This window comes from Phascolarctos cinereus, unplaced genomic scaffold (genome assembly GCF_003287225.1).
Source record: "Phascolarctos cinereus isolate Bilbo 61053 unplaced genomic scaffold, phaCin_HiC Scaffold_5;HRSCAF=322, whole genome shotgun sequence".
Classification (NCBI taxonomy): domain Eukaryota; kingdom Metazoa; phylum Chordata; class Mammalia; order Diprotodontia; family Phascolarctidae; genus Phascolarctos; species Phascolarctos cinereus.
In genome coordinates, this window is record NW_027555958.1 from 73,720,734 (window position 1) to 73,734,666 (window position 13,933).

Here is a 13,933-nt window from a genome sequence, read left to right on the forward strand (position 1 = left end):
TGCTATTTCTCCCTCTTGGCTGCTTTAGGTTTGATCCCATACTACATCATGCAAATCACTCCAGATTTCACCCCACACCAGTCTGTCCACAAAATCAGGCATATACTCCAGACCCTGGACCTCTAGCTGCTCATTCTGGAGAATTTTTATTTTTTTCCTATTAAATATTTAATTAGGTTACTTGGTGAATTTCAGGAAAGCTTCCCCAAAAGGGAATGGGCCCAAATCATCTGGATATGCTTTGTGAGATGCAAAAAGCTGGAAGAATGCCAACCTCCCTTAAAGTTTTGAAATGACTCCCACATAGCAATCAAAGACAGTGACGGCAGGTAGAGCTGTGGAGCCAAGAGGAATATAAGGGAGAAGTGGAAGGAAGAGGACTGCCGGTGGCCCCATTTCAGTGATGGCCAACATAGTTAACATGGAGGTGAGCCAAGTCCAGAGTTCAAAAGCAAGAGAAACATGCAAAGGGAGGGCCACTCCCACAAGCAAGTGGACTCAGTAGTACCTTAGATCTTAACCCAGTGACATGAAGACAAGTCCTAATGCCCTTGGCAATGAGCCGTCTCTTCTTTCTTCCCCCTCCTCCCTGTCCCTAACCTGTCATCCTTTAAAAAACTGGTCTCAAAACCCTCTCCAATAACTCCAGCATCTTTCAGCCTTCATTGGCTCAAGACCATTTTTCAAGAGCCAAGATCATGAAACAAAGAGAGGGACTTGGCTTAGGCGCAGCAGTGAAGCTGGCAGCTGAGGTTAGGCATGGCAGAATTCTGATGGCCTGGCCCCAGCATCTGAGCCTATGTTCCTCCGCACTCTCAACGCTAGACCCCACAGCCTCTTGTGTAAATACGGCTGTATCCCATGTATACCTGGAAGTAAACCAGGCCTGCACAACTAGAGCTGAAGGATCTTAGGGAAAGGCACTTAAAACCAAAGACCTGCTCCTACTTTCAGAGTAACTAGAAAGACAAACAGGGGGGAAGAATAGATATGGGGCAATGGTAGATCAAGAAGAAACCAGAACTGTTGGTTTTATTCTGCTTTTTCTAGCTGGACAGGGCCCTGTCCAGATCCAGAGGAAAGAACAATGCATGACATGTGGGTGTCTTCTGCACAGCAGCTCCCTCCAAGGATGCAGAAAGCATCTCTGGGGTCACTGGAGGGGTGAGATTTACAAGAGGATCATAATATGGTCACTGTCCTAGACCAGAGGGACTGTCTAATACACATTCTCTTTCCAGACCTTTTTTCTTCAAGCTGTGTTGTGTATCTCCTCCTAGGACTAGAGGTTCTTATTTTTTTTTTTAGGCAGTTGGGGTTAAGTGACTTGCCCAGGGTCACACATCTAGTAAGTGTTTGGTCTGAGGCTGGATTTGAACTCAGGTTCTCCTGACTTCAGGGCCAGTGCTCTATCCACCGCACCACCTAGCTGCCCCAGACTAGAGGTTCTTTAGGCTCAGAGATGATGGATATGTAGAGCTCTCTGATCTGGGAGAAGAATCCATGTATAGCTTCCTGGTTCTCCTGCTGGAATTTGATGGCTCAGGATGTTATTTTCTCACTTAATCATGGTCCCTGGCTTCAGCTTGTAAGTCTTTAGCTCATGATCATTGTGGGGCACTCCTGAGCCTGGGGTTTATTCCAGAAGCTGAATTCCAAAAATACCTGTTCCTCTAAGACAGCAGTATTTTCCTCCTCTCCTTCCAGAACTCCAGATACTCCTTGTTTTCTTTGACTTTGTTCAAGCAGTCCATTGTAGGTAGGGTAGCCCCCTAAGAAACATTGCAGGTACACTGCCTGGTCCTGCTCCCCATCCATACCAGGCATTCCAGTTTACCCCAGAGCACAGGGGGAGATCATGTCCAGTGAAAAACTGAGGGGAAGGTGCTCTGTCCAACTGTTGGAGGCATCTAGTCACTGGGGCTTTGCATCATGAAATTGCATCTCATACGGGTTGCTGATCTCCTTTGAAATGAGAGTGAAATGCACATCTGTCAGGGGATCCACGTCATGGACAAAGAGAGTGGTACCAGTAAGCCCTGTCTCTAGTCTTGACCAGGCCTGGACCCCTCTGCAAGGGCAAACACTGAGCTCTAAAGGAGATGGTGCACATGATCATAAGCCTAGTCTGATAGTCTTTTCCCCCACAAAGAGGTAGAGAACAGAGGCTCATATTCACAATTATGTATGGGCCCCAGAAGGGGAAATTAAGGCCTGAGGCCTTTCTCCCCACCCAGAGACTTACAGAGTATCCTTTTCACTACAATAAAGCCAGGGAGGAAAAGGAAATGCCATGGCTGGTTAATGCCTGTTATACGCATTCTCAGTTATATGATAAGCAGACTGGAAACAATACTTGTGTATACTCTGAAGTCCACAGGGGTTCTGCATTAGCAGAGCATGCTATGCATGCTCACAATCACTGGGCTTATTGGCCAATGTCTCTGTTACATATTTGTCTGTCTATCTAATAAGAAGGATTTAATCTGGAGTAGAAATAGAAAATGGCTGTGATATAAAGACAAATGGTATTAATAAACCATATCTAAAAATATTTTAGAGACTTTAATTTTTTTTAATCTTTCTATGGTTTTGTGGATATTTTTTCCAGAATTTAACACAGTACCCAGAGCCTAGCACATAGTAGGTTCTTAATAAATGCTTGCTAAATTGAATCTCACTTTCATTAATCAACTTCCTGGGCTTAATAAAAGCAAGCTGAGTCAGAAGACAAGGTAAAGGACAAACAAAAAGGTTGATGAGTTCCTGAAAAAGAGAATAACATGAAGATAAAATGAATAAAGAAAATGCAATCTCCAAAGACTAGTTAATAGCCTCTTTGTACTTTAAGATGGTACTCAGTCTTGAGTACAAAGTGCTTGATTTGGATACAACTACTCTTAAAATAGGGTAGCTAAGTGGTACAGTGGATAGAGTGCCAGGCGAGAAGTCAGGAAAGACTCGTCTTCATGAATTCAAATCTGGCCTCAGACACTTACTAGCTGTATGACCCTGGGCAAGTCACTTAACCCCTGTTGGCTTTAGTTTCCTCATCTGTAAAATGAGCTGGAGGAGGAAATGGCAAACCACTCCAGTGTCTTTGCCAAGAAAACCCCAAAAGGGGTCACAAAGAGTCAGCCACAACTAAAAAATGATTGAACAACAATAGCAACTCTTAAAATAAGTGCTCAGTTGTTGAGGAACGCTGGATGCTTTTTTTGTGACCCCTGGAATTGTGGCTTTTCAAATCAAAATGAAGTGTCCAAATATAATTGATCTGATGATGAGTTGGTTGTTGTACATGGAGAAGATTAAAAAACTTTTCTTTTCCAATCCATAATCTAAATATTTTGCTTATTCCATAGCTTCCTTTTTAATTCCCTCAGAAATAGGTTCCATTAAATATTTAACCAAAGAACCTGGGGATCTGTAACTGTCCCAACAAAAATGACTTTGAAAGTAAGATTAGATAGAATTTGGACTTAATTTAGAACTAAAACCAAATACTTTTAGAATGTTTAATAAAGGAGAAAGGGGAAAGGGTAAATTTAGAAGCTTCTTTTCAGATTTCATAGAATCATAAAGTCAAGGAAGGAGGAAGCCATTATTCTGGGAAATTGGGTTAGTGAGCATATAGAAAAGGAAGCGGTGATCATAAAGAACTCACATGGCTGCATTAAGAACAGACTATGCCAGACTAACCTCATTTCCCTTTTTGACAGGATACATCAGTGGATCAGGGCAATCCTGCAGCTAGAGTTCCATTTTGGTAAAGCATTTGACAAAATTTCTTGTGCTATTCTTTTGGGAAAGACAGAGAGATGTAGGTTAGACAATAGTACAATTAGATGGAATTGCGAACTAGTTAACCGGCCAAACCCAAAGATTAATCATTAAGGTTTCAATGTCCAGTTGGAACGAGTTCTGCTGTGGAGTAGAAAAAGGATTTGTGATTGGCCTACTGTTATACAATATTTTTTTAACTAATGATTTAGATTAAGCTCAAAGACAGTTTTATAAAATTTGTGGATGACACACTGCCAGAGAGGATCTAAAGTCAAGATTCAAACAGATTTTGATAGATTAGAGTAGTGGACTTAATCTAATAAAGACTAATCGAATAGGGATAACTGTAAAGTCTTACGCTGAGGTTCAAAAAAATCAACTTTACAAGTACAAAAGGGAGGCATACACGGCTAGACAGCTGTAGTTCATCCAAAAAAAAAGATCTGAGATTTTTAGTAGGTTACAATCTCAACATGGAAGTCAACATGGAAGCCTAGAAAGCTAATTTCATTTTAAGTTCTGTTAAGACAGGCATACTATCCAGTATAAAGAAAGTGATAGACCCACTATACTCTGTTCTAGACAGACCACTTTTGTAGCATTGTGTTCAGTTCTGGCCCCCATAATATAGAAAAGGTGGAAAGATCCAAAAGAAGGCAAGCAGGATGTTGAAGAACCTTGAGTTCATTGCTCAAAATCTGATCATCATTGAAATTATCCTCCCTGATCATGATCTCCTGCCCTTTCACCTCTCCTACTCAGTCAATCCTCCTGACAAATCCTAGCTATAATATGCAATATTATATAACAAATATATTAAAGTGCTACAAAACAAAGGTGTTCTATGAGGTCTGAGGAGGCAATTAGTTATTGACAGAGGGGTCAGCAAAGGCTTCTTAGAGGAGGTGGCATTTGAACTGAGTTTTAAAGGATGAGTAGGAATCCAACGGTGAAAGAAATAGAAAGAAGGGCATTCCAGACAGAGGAAACTGTGTCAATGCTCTCATGGAGGTACAAGAGTATAATGGAGGTAAGGGGATTGTCTACGTCCCTTTTCTCTTGGTCACCTCACCAGATCTCTGATGTTCAACTATCTTCTCCATGCATTTGAATCCCAGCTTTCTCTCTGTCTCTGTCTCTGTCTCTCTCTCATATATATGCATATATAGAGATGCCTTTATCTCTATATATCTATCTATAGACAGACAGACAGACAGATAAATAGATAGATAGATGGATAGATGAATGGATATACATACATAATCTCTCTAGAGACAGTGAGGTAGTACAGTGGATAGAGTGCCAGGCCTGCAATCAGGAAGACTCCTTTTCCTGAGTTCAAATCTGGCCTCAGACACCTACTAGCTATGTGACCCTGGGCAAGTCACTTAACCCTGTTTGTCTCAGCTTCCTCATTTGTAAAATGCGCTGGAGAAGAAAATGTCGAACCACTCCAGCATTCCTGCCAAGAAAACTCCACATGGGGTCAAGAAGAGTAGGACATGACTGAAACAACTGAACAACAACAATAATCTCCCTAGCCTCTCTCTCTTAAGCTACAGTACCATATTACTAACGGCTTATTTCACATTTCTAGCTCAATGTACTATCTCACACTCAATATGTACAAAATAGGATTCATTATCTTTGCCCACCCCTTAACCTTTTCCAACCTTCACTTTTTCCTAACTTCCCTATTTCTGTTGAGAGATCCTTCTAGTCACTCAGGCTTGTAACCTGAGAATCATCTTCAATTCCTTACTCTAATTCATCCCTCATATCCAATAAGATGTCAAGCCTTGTCAATTTTACCTCCACAACATCAGTCACTTCTATCCCCTTCTCTTCTCACACAGACAATGTACTATTACAGGGTTTCATCACCTCTTGCCTGGATGGTTGAAAAAGCCTCATAACTTCTACCTCCTTTCCCTACCTTTTCTTTTCTCTACAATCTATCTTCCACACACAAGAAAACATTCCTCAAATGCAGGACATCACCCAGAATCAACCAAATGCAGGAGCTCAAGAAAGCTCCATTGACTCTCTCATGCTAGAGGATAATATATGAACCTTTTTTTTTTTGGCATTTTATGCCCTTCACAGTTTGTATGTAGCCTCCTTTTTTTGGCTTCCCCTATATGAATCTCTTTAATGCATTCATGACTCCAGCCAAATTTGTCCACTTGCTGCTTATCCTATGTGACAGGCCATCTCTTATCTCTGTATCTTTGCAGTCAGGAAATGCCCCCTGCCCCCTCCTCAACATTCGCCTCATAGAATTTCTAACTTTAAGACTCAGATCAACTGACACTTCTTATCCCCAACCTCCCTACTACCAAGAATTACTTCTAATATTGTTACCTCTTAATTGTTGCATTTAATGGTCGTTCCTCAGTCCTCATCTTCTTTTCACTTCAATTCAATAAACATTTGCCAGGCACTGCGTTAAGTGCTAGGAGTACAAATAAGAAAAAGAATGACAGTCTCTAGCCCTAAGAGGCTTACAGTCTAATGGGGGAAGGAGAGGGGAGGGGAGAGGAGAGGGAAGAGAGGGAGATGAAAGGGGGAGGGACAGAAGAAGGGGATGGAGAGGGAGAGGAAGGGAGAGAGAGAGGAGCCACCAGGGAGTGTGATGTTCCATGGAGTCAAAGCCAAGCCAAGCTGCTGATAGAAAATGGAGAAGTGCCTGGAAAATTCTGAAAGTTCTGAGTCCTCTTTAAAGGAAGGTTTCAGAAGGAGTTCATTGCTCCACCCTCCAGCCCTCCAGTCAGAGAGGAGACGCTACTGAGGGAGTTCTGAAGGTGTCAAGTATCAAAGCAAAAAAAAAGTCAATCAACATGGTGATAAGATTTCCTGGAGAGGGCACAATGTTCCCGTAGAGTCAAAACCAAGCTGCTGATGAAAAATAGTTCTCCTTCCTCACCTCTCTGCTACTTTTGATATTACTGATACCTTCTTTTCCTAGATACTTCCTCCTTTCTGGGATTTTGTGACATTGCTGTCTCTTGGTTCTCCTCCTACCTGTCTGACTGCTCCCAGTCTCCTTTGTGGACTTCCTGTCTAAATCATCCCCCTGCCCCCAATTCTCTGTGTATCCCTGGGCTCTTCGCTCCTGTGTTCTTTTCTCCTTTTCTCTTTAGTCTCTTGCAAAGCTCATCATCTCCCAAGGGTGTAATTATAATCTGTGTAGATGACTCACATCTATATATGCTTTGGGTTTTCTTTCAGGAGATGACCTGTGGATTCATTCTATTTTAATTTTCCCTTCCTGTTCTAATATATATGGGCAGGGTTTTTTTAAATGAGTTTTTAAAAATTTATGTCCAGGTCTTTTTTGGGGGTGGGGGAGGGTCATGTTTTTCAAGTAGTCCAGAGATTCTGAAATTCTCTCTCCTTGATCTGTATACTCCAGTTCTTTTGTTTTTGACACGCGATGCTTCACATTTTTTTCTATTATTTCAACTGTTTGATTTTGTTTTAATGTTTTTTATTGTTTCTGAAGTCACTAACTTCTGTTTTGTCCATCATAAGTTTCAGAGAGTTTGTTAATGTGGCAATGTTCTGTACCTCTTTTGCCAAGCTATTAATTCTCTTTCCAAGTCTCTCCTCTATAGTTCTCATTTCTTTTATAATGCTTTTTTCTAGCATTCTCATTTAATTTTTAATATCAGTTTTAACTCTTTAAAGACTACTGCTTTTATTCTTCTAGGAATTCCATTGAGTTTGTGGCTAAGCTGTATTCCTTTAAGCCTTTGCTTGTAGGAATTTTGAGTTCTCTTCTGAGTTTATGTTTTGGCCATCTTTAGCATCATAATGATTGTCGTCTCTTTTTTTGTTTACTTATTGTTCCAGCCTTACTTTTGTATTATAGCTAGGTTCTGTTCACTTCCAGTGGGATTGTAATGGCTTTTTATGCTCCTGGTCTATCTTATTTAGTGTCCTTTTGCTGGGGTCAAAGCAATAGTACTGATGGGGTATGGACCCAAGCCCAAGACCTTTGCCCCTCACCCCAAAAAGAATTTGGGTCCCATTTTGAGTCCCAGAGAACCCTTAAACTTTCTTTGACCTCACTCGGGTCTCAGTTACCTGAGGCTATACTCCACTCAATAGCCTTTCCTTATCAACTCTCCCTATTTCCCTTTGAAAACCTAATGAAGATATTTCCTACCTTTGATCTTATCCAGACCTCATTCAAACCACTTCCTTCTAGTTCCCTTCATTATTTATTCCTATTGTCTATTCAACTTTCCAGACATTCCCTTTGGAATTCTCCCTAAACTCAACCCAGCTTCAGGATCTCTCTCCGTCCTCCCAACACCCAAAATTATTTGAGTGTATATAAGATCTACCCTAGCCTCCGTTTAAACTCTGAGATTTCCTCATGCCCACTCATCCTTACCGGCATCACTAATGTTCAGATTCCTTAAGAGTCTGGCCTGTATAAGATTTGGGTCAAATTCTTTCAGGCAGGACCCGCTGTGCCATTTCAGGGTCCCAGACCCTCAAGAATCTAGACCTCATCAGTACTGTTGTCCTCTTCTTCTCCCAGGGTTTGCCTCTAAAATCCTCTATTTAGGGTTAAAGAGACAACATTTTCTCTCTCATTTGCCCCAAGGACCTGGCTCTGTAATCCCATCCCACTCCTATTCCATAGTTCCTCCCCTGGTCACTTTCCTGCGGGTCATATTTGTGAACTTGTACTGGACAGCTAAACCACTGAGGATTCTTTTGATTATTTCTGATCACTACTCTTTTGTATTCTTTTGCAATTCTTTTAAGATCTGGAGTACTTTTCAAGGAGGAACTGTGTTGTATTGCTTGCTCTTACTCTGCCATCTTCATGGGTCCTTGTCTATGTATTCAGCTAAATCTCTCCCTGAGTTTCAGTCCCACATCATAAACACCTATTGAACATTTCAAACTAAATGTCCCAGAGACATCTCAGACTCTACATGTTTAAAACAGAACTCATTATCTTCCCTCTTGTTTGGCATTTAAATCTCTTCCTACTTTTCCTACTCTTTAAAAAAATCTTCTGATTCATTGATACACGTGTATATGCATATCAAATACGTGTAGGTGTTTATATGTACTTAAATGATGGTTATAAAGCAAGTAAGATCCATCATTGAAAAGCCTGTCTACTAATCGATGAGGGCCCATTTCCTACCAATGTCCTGATGAGTATATAGCAATAAAGTTGAATAACCACTGGGGTTTTTTTTGGGGGGGGGCAGGGAGTGATTTTCCCAAATGCCAGATTTGGGAAATCTGGACTGATGATTTCATTGTTGTGAGGACAGAGGTATACAGAACATAGTAAACATCCAGATCAGACTGTTGTTTGTTGTTGTTGTTTTCTTAACAATCTCTCTTCTATACGACAAAATTATTTTCAGTAATAATCCTGAAATTAAATGAATAATAGAAAAGATATTCAGATAGTGAATATTTTTATTTTAATTTAATTTAATATTATTAAGCTTCCTACATGTAATCATGCCAATAAAAAATTAAAAATAAAATATTAAATTAGAGAAAAGGTAAAAAGTAATAGATGAATACTTTTAAACTACATTAATATATTTTTAAAGGGGAATAAAATATACCTATATACCTATTGGTCTGTCACAGTAATGAATGATAATATTACAGTTTCTTTTGAGTTATCTACAAATATGTCAATGACTTCATCAAAATTGATCTTTTTGTATTCATATTCAACATTAATCTACTGTTGCTCATAATAAACCAACACTTTTTAAAAATTAATTTGATTTACAAAAAGTTCCTTTCACATGAAGCAGCAGACACAGAAATAGGAAAAGTCTTAAAGATAAGGATGTTTGGCAGAGATTCATAAAAATTCCATTTCACAAGTGAATTTTAATGAAACTGACAAGTCTGTGAAAGGGACAATTTAGGCAACTACTAAACCAAACTACTGATGAAACATTTTCTATTATTGATTCATTCTTTAGTTTTAAGACAATTAACAACTTTAAAAGAAGAATGTTTTCATTTTAAAAATATTATTCAAATTCAATAAAATAGTTCATGTATGAATTAAATTAGCACTTACTAAACACAAATATTAGTCCTCACAGTTCACACTGCTTCAATTTGAAATTTTAAACATTCTCTCTGTCTCTGCTTTCTGTCTCTCTCTCTCTCTGTCTCTCTCTCTCTCATTCTCTCTCTGCCTCTGTCTCTGTCTGTCTCTCTCTCTCTCCCCCTTCATTCACTAAATGAAGTGTACCCTGTGCAGTAGGGGGAAAGGGTCTGAGATCTAACCCAAAGCCCTGAAGTGTCCTGAAATGCAAGACCCAGGGCTTTGGACACGAATTTGATAGGGACTATGGCTAGGTAGGAACTGAGTAAAGCTGTGAACCTAATCCCCCTCTCTTCACAGAGACTGAGATGGGATGATTATGCACCAGGTATTGGGGGGGGGGCCCAGGGAATGTATGTTTGTATTTGTTATAACTTGAAGTAAATGTTCCTTTATAAGAGCTAATCTTGCCTGCTAAGTAGTTGACTAACACTGAGGTGCTTGGCCTTCTAAAATAGGGGGAACACAATTCATGGGGGTTTTAGCCAATGACAGAGGAGACCCTCTCCCCTTCCCCAGTTCCATTCACCATGATCTTTTAATGATCATTGACAGTGGCTCAGTGTCCACCAATTCTTTCAATACACAAAACTGCAGTTTATATGGGCCAGGTGATTCGAATTCATAAAAGAAGAGGTTTGCTTGTTTGTTTTTTAAGGACAAATACTTGAGGTGGAGGGGGAGGATTGTTGGGAAATAGTTTCATCACAATAAAACTGAGTCCTTACTATGTGTAGAGAAGAACCTTGGAGTAGGGGTGAAATGTAATACATCTGGCCCTCAGACAGTGGGGGCCAGAGTAAAATCATTGTTATGCTGTGAATTAATGAAGCCAATGTAATGGTGAGTGCCGAGATTGTTGCATTTTAATAATTTGCAAGGCAACCACAAAATAATTTGAATGTATTGTTTGTGTAAATTATGACCAAACATTCCTAGTACTGTTGGGTGTTTTCTGTTTTGTTTGGTTTTTGTCTAGAGCTATGATTCCATGGGTGACAGTAGGTCCTGGATGAGGAGATTCCCTGACCCAATGCAGTCAGGCAATCATTGAGTCAATTAACTAGCATTTATGAAATACCTACTATGTTAACTGTGCTATATGTTGGGAATATAAGCGCACACACACAAACAAGTCTTTCTAACTCCCTACCCCCGAGGACCAAAGAAAATCCCCGTGATGTTAGGGTAGACTCCTGTGAAGAACTTCTGAGAGCACATAAACAAGAAGCACAGTGGACAGGCACACAAGAATGAGCTATGATGTTCAGCACTGGAAGGAACTCCCAAGTCAATGAGATCACAAATTCCTTTGTGTATGTGAAAGATGAAACCAGGACTAGTGTATATAGCATGATTTTAAAAATACTTGATGTTTATTGTATCTTTGTTGGTTTTCTCACTCACAAGAGAGGAAGCATAGCATAGAGGATGGAGAGCTTGCCTCAAAACTGGGAAAGTTCAAGTTTTGCCTTGAACACATACTAGTTGTGTGACCCTGGACAAGTCATTTAACTTCTCAGTGCTCTAGATAACACCATGATTATAAGTTGCAGAGAAAGTATTGACCTATCTTAGTAGAGGGAGTTCCTTATACCAATGAAATCACAGGTCCAGTACCCATCACTAGCATTCTGAATACAACTGTTATTGTAAGGTAAGTATTTTGCTGAGACCAATTCTTTATGGAGCAGGGGAGAAAATGTAAGCACTGAATTTCAAGCTAGATACTTCCTCACTCTGATCTTCACTCTGACACAATGCCCTATACAACCTTAAACAAGTCAGTTAGCATAGTAACTTTCCTACTTAAGATTCTACTTTTAAAAAAAAAAAGAGAGATAATAGGAACACTTTTTAAAGAGGGCTGTGAGGATTAATCCTTGACTATCCCTAAAATGCTTTGAAGAAAATTGGTAGTTATAGGTTCCACTGGACATATAAATCAGGAAATGAAGGAAAGACAGCACATGGACAGAGCCAGCAAAACATGATATACTTCAAATGCATTTTTCCCAAAATGATATCATATATTTCGCATTTACTCAATTTTATCTTCATCTTAAACAAGTACAGTATTAGGCTGCTTTGAACATTAAAGAGAATAACTTCTAGAAGGAAATTTGTTCACAGAGAAAACATTCATGCCAAATAGTAGTTGGTGCACAGATAAATCAATGACATTTATCTGTCTCTGTCTTTTCTGCTTTAACTTTCAGTTTCAAATTTGTTACAAAGATGAAGAAATTTGCAGCAAATAAGAATTGTCACAGAGCAAGGAAAATTCCAAGGAAAATGTTATTCTTTTGTCTGTCAGGATGCAGTGAATCAAGATGATTTATTTTTAAAGGCTTTGACAAGATTACATAGTCACTGACCCTCTAGCCATTGCTTTCTGTTAGAGTAAAACCATCGGATCATATAAAATAAATGACCAAGTGTTGGTGACCAATCATTACTAGAATATATTGCAAGTGAAGTGGGTGGGTCATGTGATCTGGGACTTTTTATATTTTTATGTCAAAAATTAATTATTGGTTCTACAGGGTCACAAAGATAAAAGGGAAACCAGAGGCCATTTAGTTCAACCAATAGCTGAGGTTGAACTCTCAACTAGCAACAATCCACTTGAAGACAGTGAAGGGATTCTACTGATACTCAAGAAAGCCTTCTCTTCGGGGCAGGTCTAACTATTAAAATGACAATTATTTTCTTTACACCAAGCCTAAATCTTCCTTGACACAATTATTACCCATAGATCAGTTGTGCAATCTGGAGACAAGTCAAAAAAGACTATCATATATAAAAGCACTGCAAATGTTAGAAGTTGTCCATAAGTCTTATCATCTTTTGGCTATACATCTTGTTTCTTCAAATAATGGCATGATCTCTAAGACCTCACCATGTTGTCCCCCTTTCCCCTTCTCTGGACATACTCCAGTTTGCCAATGCTCTTATAAAATAATGGCTACCAGAAATGAACACAATACCACAGAGATAATCTGACAAGAGCAGAGTATAACAGGACTGTTATCTCTCTTGTTTTGGATACATCTTTCACTAAAGCCTAAGATTGTATTCACTCTGACAACCCACTAAAATCTCAATATTTTTTATGCTTGTTATGTGTCTTTCTATCTTGTACTTGTCAAGACAATAAGCACCTACTGTGTGAAATGCGATTTCTTAAGCACCTAATATGTAAAGTTAATTTTTTTAATTAAAGATTAAAAATTTTTTTCACTATAATTCTTTTAGATTTAGCCCATTTTTCTAGCTTACTGATATCTGACATAGATTCCATAAGCTTTACCAGATTGCAAAAGGAGTCCATGACACACAAAAAACATCAACGATCTTTGGTATAGATGGTGTAATTATAAAATTTTCAAATGGTACAAAGCTATGGGAAGTAGTTTATATACTGGATGAAAGAATCAGGATTCAAAAAGATTTCAACAAGCTAAAGCATCAAGCTACACCAATGATGATGAAATTTAATAGATGTGGAAAGGTCAGAGACAGATAGAGATAGGCTATTTTGTATTGCTGAGGAAAGTGGGAAGAAGGCCAACAAACAGCCTCTCTTGGGATTCTGAGGTAGCTGCCATTTGCATAAAACAGCCTTTTAGAATTCTGGAGCCAGTATGGGCCCCCTTGTTATTCACAGAACATAATGGGGCTGCTGAGATGAGGTACAAATTAGTTTCCTTAGCACTGTTACCCTAAATCTCTTTTCCGTTTGAAGAAATGGAGCCCTAGGGATATTTATATCAGTCAAGGGGTATGATAAAACCTAAACTTGGTTTCTGACCTTAAGGGAAGGGATAGCTGAACTAAGAGACCCAGTAGATGGATGTCAGTGTAGTGAAGTCTAGACAGAGAAGAGTCAAGATGAATTAACTGAGAAGAATCAAGGAGAGTGCAAGGCTATTGACTATTGTCATTAGTTCTGGGTACCATACATTATAAAAGATGTTAAACCTGAAAGGATAAAGAGGGAAACTAAGGTGATTAAAGGCTTCAAGTCCA

At 39.2% G+C, this 13,933-nt stretch overlaps 1 pseudogene; it reads right to left on the reverse strand.

Annotated features, from left to right (window-relative positions):
- Positions 1–1,006: 1,006 nt before the first annotated feature.
- The window catches only part of LOC110216336 (protein NipSnap homolog 1 pseudogene), a 32,500-nt pseudogene continuing 19,573 nt past the window's right edge, over positions 1,007–13,933 (reverse strand).